At 35.3% G+C, this 11,909-nt stretch overlaps 1 pseudogene; it reads left to right on the top strand.

Annotated features, from left to right (window-relative positions):
- Nucleotides 1-3,202: 3,202 nt before the first annotated feature.
- Nucleotides 3,203-6,904, top strand: LOC144378371 (olfactory receptor 2AP1-like; annotated as a pseudogene).
- The last annotated feature ends 5,005 nt before the right edge of the window (nucleotides 6,905-11,909 follow it).

Below are 11,909 nucleotides of genomic sequence, written 5' to 3'. Positions count from 1 at the left end.
GTTATTCATCATATTAACAGAACAACAAAGAAAACTTCATGCTCATCTTAGTGGATCCAAAAACCAACCACTGAAAGAAATCATCTGTTTTCTTAAATCTCTCAGCAGAATACAAAGAAAAATTCTTCAAACTTTGATAAACAACCCAATACAAAAACACAAAACTAAAACAAAAACCAGAAAACCTATTGCTATCACCATACTTAATGGTGCAGTATGTAAGATTTTCTCCTTAAAATTTAAAACAAGGTAATGATATCTAACAGCTTCTCAGTTTAGCACTCTTAAAATATTCTGCAAAAAGTAAAAAAAGAAAAATGTTTCTTTTAAATATCCAGTTTTGAAAGAAAGAATTTGCTGAGAGCCATAGCCAAGTAAGAATGATGCATGGCATTTTTGATTGAAAGGTGACCCTGCTCAGGGATTAGGATGGATCCTGCTGGAATAGGGCAGTTCCAGGATTAGGGCGTATCCTGCTGCCTCAGGCGCCAGCTCCTTGAGTTCCCTTTGAGTTATCCCGGGGTTCTGAGAGAATTGGCGAGGAGCCGGAGAGAGGCAGGGTGTTCATGGGAAGTGTGTGTAGAGTGCTGGTGAGAGTTGGGAATAAAGAGTTACTGTTGGAATCTACAAGGCTTCTGTGGTGGCTCAGTTATTTTGTGCCCAGCCAGACAGTGGCATTTGGCGGCCTGTGCAGGGAATGTCTGAAGCTTAGAGGTAGGTGAAATTGCTCGCCTGCAGTCTGGCTGGGCACTATATGTACAACCATATATTATTGCATATATATAACTTATCTTTATTGTGAAGGACTACTATTCCTTAATATGCTAAAATAATGTTTAATATAAATTTTACTTATGTAAATTTTTGTTGATTTTTAATTGAATATATTAAGATCACTTATCAATATAAAATGTTATTTTGCTCTCATTTTTGATCCTTCATTCATTCATTCAGTAAACTGAAGAATCATTTATAAGGTTGTTCTGTCAAAAATTATTTAAACAAGAAAAATTTCACAATAATAATATTATTTAGTGAATGAAATTTCTTGATTTCTTTCTAAGTCAGAGTTTTAAATTGAAACTAATATTTAGGGTCTCAAACAAAATAATAAAAATGGATTTCAAATTACATGTGACACTAGCTATTTTATGTAGAAGCAAAAAATATTATTATCAATTGATTAAGTCTCCAAGATTTACTTGACTGAATTTTGAGAATACTGTAATTAATAAAATATTTGACATGGTGTGAGTTGATTTAATAATTCTCAAAATATAAAACTTTTCTTAAAATTCGTTATCTCTACATAATTTTTTATTTTCCTCTTATACTATACTCATTATAAAGTATATGAGATAATATATTAAAACATAAATATCATGATTTCAGTTAACAGTTAAATTTATATTGTTGGTATAGTAATTTGTATTATTTATTAATGTAACAATTTACATTTTTATTATATAACTTTCCATTTTTGTTTGTATATTAAAATTCTACATAATAGCAGGATTTGTTAACTGCATAGCATATGATAGCTTTTAAAAATATTAATATATTTGGTTCTTACAACTAACTTGTGACTTTCTAATAAAAATCATTATTCTCTATAAAAGTGAAAATTGCTCATGTTGTGGGCTGGGGTTGTGGCTTAGTGGCAGAGTGCTTGCTTAGCATGCACAAGTACTGGGTTTGATCCTCAGCACCACATAAAAATAAATAATATAAAGGTAATGTGTCCATATACAACTGAAAAATATTTTGTTAAAAACTGGTCATGTTGTAATATTAGCGATATTCAAAATTTCAAGGTATATTCCTACTAGGCTGTAAGTTTTCCTAATTTGACAAAAACTGCCTTTTTTATTCATATTAAATGTTTGTGGAGTTTTTACCTTCATAAAGATAAAATGTGTGGCTATTGTTCACCTATTACATATTATACTATGAGATGACAATAATATATGTAGTGAACCAATTGTTAAATGCAAAGAAGCTTTGTAATTTTTTTCACAAGAAAAAACATTGTCTTATTAATATCTTTTCATGGCAAGTAATGGAAAATATTAAAAAGAAAATTCTGAAGAATTGCAGATATGAACTTAGGTGGGGTTTTTTGAATAAAAGCTGTATAATATTCAAAAAAATAGGGTTGTGTACTTAAAGAGAAGTCGAACTATATTTTGCAATAAAAATTTGACTGAATCTGTACAACTTTCTGGTCCTTAAAAAAGATAGAATGCAATAGAAGCCCATTTTTGTGGGTGATTTATTTATTTTAAGGTCAAACTTGTGAGTATGTACATTTAAAATAACTAGAAAATAATTTGAATTTATGACCCAGTGTAAGGTGGTGTACATGTTGATAAAGAAAATGAAGAAACAATTATTATTATTGGATTTGTTATAGAAAATTATATGGAGAACTGAACTTGAATTGACTTTTTAAGGAATTTAAATATGTTAATGTGCAGATCATGTATGGAACAAGATAACACAATCAGTGAGATTATTTAGATTTTCTCTTTTATTGAGGATTAATTAATTCATATACCTACATTAAATATCATAAGTACTAAATATTTTCTTAAGAATTAGCATAAAACTCTATGCAGCCTTTGAGCTTCAGTAGGCCTGCAATTATTGTTACTCAAAACAACAAAGTATAATTAAGTAAAAAAATTCAAAACAATAAAAGGAAGGATTCAACCAAGTTAAATTTTATTTGTACATTTTGTACCTTGGTTTGTGCTTACTTGAACAACTAATCTATTTAATCTAATTTGAAATATTCTCAAAACTTTCTTTAAATTTGTTTCAGATATGCTTGTGCTCTTGTGGCAACAGCCAATAACTTAGGAAAGTCAGAATAGAAAAAAAAGAGAAGGAAAATATAAACAAGGGATAACATGGCAAAAAAATGAACATTGATACAATGTAGAAGAAATAATTGAGACTGTCTCTAAGAAGCAGGACTTTTGTTGTACAATAGTAAAATAGGTAAATGTGTTAATTTGTTGTTAATTGTTATTTCAGGTATAATTCATTTTCAAAATTAAGTGTAAAAAATCAGATTTTAAAAATCTTTTAAATGTTTTGTGGCCTGATTTTATATTTCAATAAAAAATTGGAACATTTAGTTTTAATTCAGTCTTTGACATTTTTGTTATTCTCCACCTTGACTTGCCTGAAGTTCACAATGGAAAACAAAGCATCAGTGATAGAATTCATTCTTCTTGGATTGACTAATGATGTCAAGCTTCAGGTGGCACTTTTCCTCTTTCTACTACTAACTTACATCTTTAGTGCCTTGGAAAACTTGACATCATCATTCTGACCCTGCTGGATTCTCGCCTACAGACTCCTGTGTATTTCTTCCTCCGAAATTTTGCACATTTGGAAATATTTTTACTTCTGTCTTTGTTCCCAAAATGCTAGTCAATATTGGAACAGAAGATAAGACTATCTCCTTTGCTGGTTGCTTCACTCAGTACTTTTTCGCAATCCTCCTGGGAGCTACTGAATTTTACCTTTTATTTTATTTTTTTTTATTTTTTATTTTATTTTATTTATTTTTTTTTATTTATTTTTTTATTGTTGGTCGTTCAAAACCTTACACAGTTCTTAATACATCATATTTCACAGTTTGATTCAAGCGGGTTATGAACTCCCAACTTTACCCCGTATACAGATTGCTGTATCACATCAGTTACCCTTCCATTGATTGACATATTGCCTTTCTAGTGTCTGATGTATTCTGCTGTCTGTCCTATTCTCTACTATCCCCCCTCCCCTCCCCTCCCCTCCCCTTTTCTCTCTACCCCTTCTACTGTAAATCATTTCTTCCATTTGTATTATCTTGTCTTACCCCTCCATTACATAGTTCTTGATATATCATATTTCACATTTTGATTCAAGTGGGTTATGCACTCCCATATTGCCCCTTATACAGCTTGCAGAATCACATCAGTTTCACTTCCATTGCTTTACATATTGCCATCCTAGTGTCTGTTGTATTCTGCTGCCTTTCCTATCCTCTACTATCCCCCCTCCCCTCCCCTCCCCTCCCCTCTTCTCTCTCTACCCCCACTACTGCAATTCATTCTTCCCCCTTGTATTATTTTTCCCTTTCCCCTCACTTCCTCTTGTATGTAATTTTGTATAAACCTAAGGGTCTCGTTCCATTTCCATGCTATTTCCCTTCTCTCTCCCTTTCCCTCCCACCTCTCAACCCTGTTTAATGATGGTCTTCTTCTTGTGCTCTTCTTCCCTAGTCTGTTCTTAATTACTCTCCTTATATCAAAGAAGACATTTGGCATTTGTTTTTTAGGGCTTGGCTAGCTTCGCTTAGCATAATCTGCTCTAATGCCATCCATTTCCCTCCAAATTCTATGATTTTGTCATTTCTTAATGCAGAGTAATACTCCATTGTGTATAAATGCCACATTTTTTTTATCCATTCGTCTATTGAAGGGCATCTAGGTTGGTTCCACAGTCTTCCTATTGTGAATTGTGCTGCTATGAACATCGATGTAGCAGTGTCCCTGTAGCATGCTCTTTTTAGGTCTTTAGGGAATAGACCCAGAAGGGGGATAGCTGGGTCAAATGGTGGTTCCATTCCCAGCTTTCCAAGAAATCTCCATACTGCTTTCCAAATTGGCTGCACCAATTTGCAGTCCCACCAACAATGTACAAGTGTACCCTTTTCCCCACATCCTCGCCAGCACTTATTGTTGTTTGACTTTGTAATGGCTGCCAATCTTACTGGAGTGAGATGGTATCTTAGGGTGGTTTTGATTTGCATTTCTCTGACTGCTAGAGATGGTGAGCATTTTTTCATGTACTTGTTGATTGATTGTATGTTCTCCTCTGAGAAGTGTCTGTTCAAGTCCTTGGCCCATTTGTTGATGGGATTATTTGTTATCTTATTGTCTAGTTTTCTGAGTTCTTTATATACTCTGGATATTAGGGCTCTATTTGAAGTGTGAGGAGTAAAGATTTGTTCCCATGATGTAGGCTCCCTATTTACCTCTCTTATTGTTTCTTTTGCTGAGAAAAAACTTTTTAGTTTGAGTAAGTCCCATTTGTTGATTCTAGATGTTAACTCTTGTGCTATGGGTGTCCTATTGAGGAATTTGGAGCCCGACCCCACAGCATGTAGGTCGTAGCCAACTTTCTCTTCTATCAGATGCCGTGTCTCTGATTTGATATCAAGCTCCTTGATCCATTTTGAGTTAACTTTTGTGCATGGCGAGAGAAAGGGATTCAATTTCATTTTGTTGCATATGGATTTCCAATTTTCCCAGCACCATTTGTTGAAGATGCTATCCTTCCTCCAAAAAGCATTCGACAAAGTACAGCATCCGTTTATGTTCAAAACTCTCGAAAAACTAGGGATAACAGGAACATACCTCAACATTGTAAAAGCAATTTATGCTAAGCCTCAGGCTAGCATCATTCTGAATGGAGAAAAATTGAAGGCATTCCCTCTAAAATCTGGAACAAGACAGGGATGCCCTCTCTCACCACTCCTGTTCAACATAGTTCTCGAAACACTGGCCAGAGCAATTAGACAGACGAAAGAAATTAAAGGCATAAAAATAGGAAAAGAAGAACTTAAGTTATCACTATTTGCAGATGACATGATTCTATACCTAGCAGACCCAATATGGTCTACAAAGAAACTGTTAGAGCTAATAAATGAATTCAGCAAAGTGGCAGGTTATAAAATCAACACGCATAAATCAAAGGCATTCCTGTATATCAGCGACAAATCCTCTGAAATGGACACGAGGACAACCACCCTGTTCACAATATCCTCAAAAAGAATAAAATACTTGGGAATCAACCTAACAAAAGAGGTGAAAGACTTATACAATGAAAACTACAGAACCCTAAAGAGAGAAATTGAAGAAGACCTTAGAAGATGGAAAAATATACCCTGTTCATGGATAGGCAGAACTAACATCATCAAAATGGCGATATTACCAAAAGTTCTCTATAGGTTTAATGCAATGCCAATCAAAATCCCAACGGCATTTCTTGTAGAAATGGAGAAAGCAATCATGAAATTCATATGGAAGAATAAAAGACCCAGAATAGCAAAAACAATACTAAGCAGGAAGTGTGAATCAGGTGGTATAGCGATTCCAGATTTCAAACTATACTACAGAGCAATAGTAACAAAAACACCATGGTACTGGTACCAAAACAGGCGGGTGGACCAATGGTACAGAATAGAGGACACAGAAACCAACCCACAAAACTACAACTTTCTTATATTTGATAAATGAATTTTACCTTTTAGCAGCCATGTCCTATGATCGCTATGTTGCCATTTGCAGACCCCTGAATTACACAGCCTTAATGAGCAGGAGACTTTGCATTGGACTCGTGTTCTGCTCCTGGTGCTCTGGTTTTGTAGTTGTCATTGTGCCACATATGATGACTCTCCAGCTGCCTTTCTGTGCATCTAACATCATCAATCATTATTGCTGTGACTACACTGTGTTGTTGGATTTATCCTGTTCAGACACATATTTCATAGAAGTGATTCAGCTTGTCCTTGCTGCGGTCACCCTCATCTTCACCTTGGTGCTGGTGATTCTTTCCTACACATACATTATCAGGACCATTTTGCGATTCCCTTCTGTTCACCAGAGAAAAAAAAGCCTTTTCTACCTGTTCCTCTCACATGATTGTGGTCTCGCTTTCATATGGAAGCTGCATTTTTATGTATATAAATCCTGTTAAAGATGCAGCAACTTTTAATAAGAGAGTGGCTGTTCTAAATACCTCCATTGCCCCTCTATTGAACCCATTCATCTATACTCTAAGGAATAAGCAAGTGAAAATAGTCTTCCAAGATATGGTAAGTAAGATAATTTTTTCAAAAAAGTGAAACTGTGTTAGGCTTATTATTACTAAGTATGTAGAAGACCACAGTTGTACACAGTTGTACCTCAAATATATTTCCTACATTATGTAATTAATATTTACATTTGTACACTGAAACAATAGAATTATTTATTTAATGAAGCCAAAATTTTAATTTAATGTTCTTAAATAAATCTAGATATGTGTGTATGTGTGTGTTACCTCTTAGCATTTCATTGCTATTTTTCTTTATTTAGATCTCACTTTTAATGCACAAGCTTGGAATAAGGTCAGAATTGAGAATATGACTTTCAGTAATTTTTTTTTTAAAACATGGATTCATTGGCATAGGTTCTTTGATTTCTGTATCTGTAACTTAATAAAATTCACAAGCTAAGGACATTTACTTTAACTTATAATTAATAGCATAATATTTTGGTGAATTCACAACAAGGTTATTTTGAAATCTCAAATTCAAATTTAAATTTAGTCTTTTTGCAAAATCATGCAATGCATAGTCAATGTTTGATATAAGAAAGTTATGAAAAAACAGAAAAATTATGTGTTTGTTTTAATATTGATGGGAAAATAGTACATGGTGATTAATACACAGATTAAGCTCACTGAGCTAATCTGTGAAAGAGATGAAGGAATGTTTCAAGCTTGAGGTCTTAGAAGCATGTCTCCTTAGAAAATTTCATATAATTTATTGTTATGCCTAGTCATTCATTTATTGGTATTGTGCAATGACCCCTATTAATATTATTTGTGGTATTAATGATTTTACAGGTCTATATTATATTCATTCTAATTCTTTCTTTCATCAAATAAAGACATGAGTATTCATTATAGTTCTGATCTGGAACGTCCCCTAAAGTCTCATGTGTTAAAAAGGTTGATTTCCCTTAACAACAATGTTCAGAGGTGAGGCTTTTGGGAAGTGATTAGATCATGAGGGCTCTGACCTCATCAATGGATGAATCCATTGAGTGATTCATAGCTGAATGAATTATTGGGAACTAGTGGAAAATGTAGGAGGTAGGACCTAGTTGAAGGCATTGGTCCTTGGGGGTGTGCCTTTGGACCTATATCTTGTTGACCCCTTGCTTTCTCCCCTTCTCTCTTTCTCTGTCCCTCCCTGTCCCTCTCCTTTTCCCCCTCCCTCTCTCTGCCTTCCAGCTGTCATGAGCTGAGCAGCTTCACTTTACCATGTCATCTCTACCATGATGTTCTGTCTCACCTCAGTCCTATAGCGATGGAAGCTGACTGTGAGCTGAAACCTCTGAAACCATATGTCAAAATAAATCTTTCCTCCTTTTAGTTGTTTTTCTCAAGTATTTTGTCACAGTGATGTAAAGCTAATACAGTGTTTGTCATCTGATTTCCTTAAGCAGGAACCTCATAGCAAGTACAAGCTGTCATTTTATGAATATTTTTGGTCTAGATTGATATTTTTGAATTCATGGACCAATTCATTGTGGTATGATTGCTTTAAAATTAGTCTATAGATATTTTTACTCCAATATGTCAAACATTCTCATAAAAATCAGTTCTAAAGATGTTGAAATACTTTTATTAAGGTTTAGGGTTAGTGACAAATTTGTACTCTTGAATTGACTTTTCCAAAGAGTAATAATGGAGAATTAATACATCAAAGAGATACTAAAAGAATGTTGTGGGAAACCATGAAAGAGAAAGTTGATTTAAAATGTAGAATCTGATAGTTCCTGTAAGCCTAGCCATAATTACATTTAAATCATCCAAAATATCTAACCTAAACTGATATTAGTGAGGTAGTTAATTTGTTACTTTGTGATTAAGACAGACAGCTATTTGAGTCATGAGTGCACTCATTTGTTGTTTTAAATACCATCCTCAGTACATGAATCATATTTATCCCAAACATTTTTTCACCCTAGGATGGTTGTTTAATTGCAAAAGATAGATTTAAAAATTATATATGTAGCTAGCCATTTTAATAACAGAGAGGACTTCTTTAAAACTCACAAATGCACGCAAATACACATTTTAAAAGCCAATCCAGAGTAGCCTACTCAGTGCACACTATATCTGTATTTTGAAATATCACACTGAACCTCACTAATATGAACAACTAATACATGTTAATAAAAACAAAATAAACAGAAAATAGCCTTTTATCTGGAGGGAAACTAGTATAGCAGCTAATAAAAATTGCAGAAAATATGAATTAGCATAGCATTCTGTTCACCTGAAATCCTTATCAGCCAGAAATTCTTTGAATCTGCAAAACAGATATTAATGATATTCAAAGTCATATGCATGTAGCATTTCAGCTTCCAAATTGCTGGTAGCAGGCCTTCCATGGCCCCCGGGGCCCAGCCCCCAGTTCCTTGTTCTGCATGTCAAAGTGGCCAGCTCACAGGGTCATGATGCAGGCTTGCGGTTTCATGTTTATCTGCCTCAGACATATGTGCCTTTTGGGGAACATCTTGGCCTTCTCGGAGCTTCCTGATAAGGGACGGTCATGGTAACCCAAGAGTAGCAGGTGTTATTCCTCCCCTGTTTTGGCTAAATTTCCACTGCAATTATAGAAAGTATATAAGGGAATAAACTTTGATAATAAAGTGCACACACCTCCTCCTGGATGAAGAACCTTGGTGTCCTGTGACTCGGTTCCCGTTAGCCGGTCGAGGCATCTGGAGGTCTCCAACGGGATCCGGAAAGCAGGGGTAAGTGGACGAGACTCACCTTCTAAGGTAGAAGGGGGAGGATTGGATCAAAGATAAAGAGACAGGGTACATACCATGGGTAACTCAACAGTGAAGCTTCATCTGGCCAACGAAGTTAAAGAACTGTTAAGCAAACAAGGAACAGGTATAAAAACCAAGACAGCAACTGAATTCATTGAAACTATAGTCCAGGCTTGTCCTTGGTTTCTGTCAGGAGGCTTTCTCAATAACAGTAATTGGCAACAGCTTTGCAGGGCTGTGTTGTCTGGAGGGAATTTTTTGTTGTGGAAAAGTGAAAATCAAGAGAAGTATCTCGAGCTAGCCCAGGTCAATCTGAATGCTGGCTTTCCATGGCGTAACCTAGAAATGTTAACAGGATCAGGACAGTATGCTGCCATAGACCAACAAATTAATTATGATCCTGGGATCTATGCTCAGATAGCCACAGTAGCTGGGAAACGGGAACAGGGGCCCACCCCGGGGCCCCCCGGGAAGCCAAGGTGTACGGGACAATCCAGGAATGGAATGGTGCCCCGGGAGTGGGCGGCTTCGTCACCTCTCACAGACCAACCCCTTTCTATCTGTAGACTCCCCAGGGGAACGCCAGAAAGTGCAGGATATACACAAGCTGCAACCGCAGGTCACAGAGACAGAACAAGCTGCTACCGCAGTAAGATCTTGGCCAGGCAGGGAAAAATGCAGACAAAATCAAACAAAATGCAATCGGCTAGGAAAACTTGGGGAACATTTTGCCCCCAAAATGGGCAGTGGACTCCATGTTGTTTGCATCACCATGGTAACCATGGGGTGCCTGGCTGGAAGAGTGGCTTCCTGGTCCCACCTCCCACACTTTTGCGGGCTTCCGATTGGTTCTTCCACAGTCACTCAGACAGGACTTCTAGTCCCGCCTTCCAGCCACTAACCTGTACTACTATGTTTCAGATTTATACCGAGCTGCTCAGAGCCTGTATTTAAAAAAAAAAAAAAATTAAAAAAAAAATGCCTACCTGTAAATGCTAACGAAAGATATCTTTTTCAGACAAAATTTAATTCCACAGGTTTCTATGTTACAGTCCTAAATTTAAGTTAGTTCTAAGTTAAATAACCTGACTTTTTCTCTATAGTTGTGTTACTAAATAATGTTCTATTGATGAGAGATATCAAATATGCTTCTTTATATTTTACTTTTAATTTTGGAGGTTATGAGGATGCATTTGCTCGCCACAGGAACAAGCCGGCAAAGTTCCTGTGATGACCAAAAAATCCTTATTCTCATTGCTAAGTATAAAAATAAAAATGTATACTCAAGGATCTTATTTCAGTTACATCAAGTGACGTCACATAGAAGAGTGCACTCCTAGTTAAAAATAAATTAAAATGGATCCAAATATTTTAAGACCACGTGGTTACATAAAGTTAATACAATTATAAGTTGTGTTCTTATTCTTAATATATATTTTTTATATATATATATTTAGATAACCTATATTTGTCAATCTATAAATTAATTATTAGCACATGCCTAATTGATTAGTTAATATGTATTTGCCTAATTGTTTTTCTTCAACAGAAAACCCATAATTTATGTTTCATATTTACATTTATCAGATACTCTGCCTTTTCAGTTACAGATATTTGAGATAAATGTGTTTACTATAAATTTGCTTTTAAGTGAAAATACAATCAAGTAGTTTCTAATTCTCAAGGTTACTGTTTAAACTCATAAGATGATAAATTATTATAATTATTTCTGCAAAATATCTAAGGGTTTTAACTGTATTTTCATTGATATTTCTTATCAAAATATAATAATTTGTTTATAGATTCTAAGGTTTTCAGAAATTGTTCCAAAGTATAAGCAAAAAAAAAAAAAAAAAAAAAAGGAAGAAAAAGCTCTCCCCCTCTCAAGTATCCTTGAAAAGTTAACTTGCCCAGAACAACAACAACAACAACAACAACAACAACAACAACAAAAAACCCTGCCTTTTGTGAACTTCTGCAGACTGTGAACTTCTAAGCCCCCCTTTTACATGCTAAGTGCAAAATTCTGAAACTATCTAAATTTGGGATTCAGGGATTTGGAATCAGGCCCCCAGTAGCTGGATTCAGACGGCTGATTGTGTTACTGAGGTAGCCTACCTCTGGGCTGAAGTTCATCAACAAATTGGGGGATTTCACCACCCTAAGTGGGTATGCGTGAACAAACCAAAGATTAACCCCCCTGGTCCCGAGAAAACCCTCAGTAACTGCTCCACAACTTGCACTTATACTTCAGCAGTTCATGTCTCTTGCTATGAGATGGCCTCGATTTGTGTACAC

Source organism: Ictidomys tridecemlineatus, chromosome 6 (assembly GCF_052094955.1).
Source record: "Ictidomys tridecemlineatus isolate mIctTri1 chromosome 6, mIctTri1.hap1, whole genome shotgun sequence".
Lineage (NCBI taxonomy): Eukaryota > Metazoa > Chordata > Mammalia > Rodentia > Sciuridae > Ictidomys > Ictidomys tridecemlineatus.
Note: the sequence above shows the minus strand (reverse complement) of the source record. Positions and strands in the feature narration are given on the sequence as shown.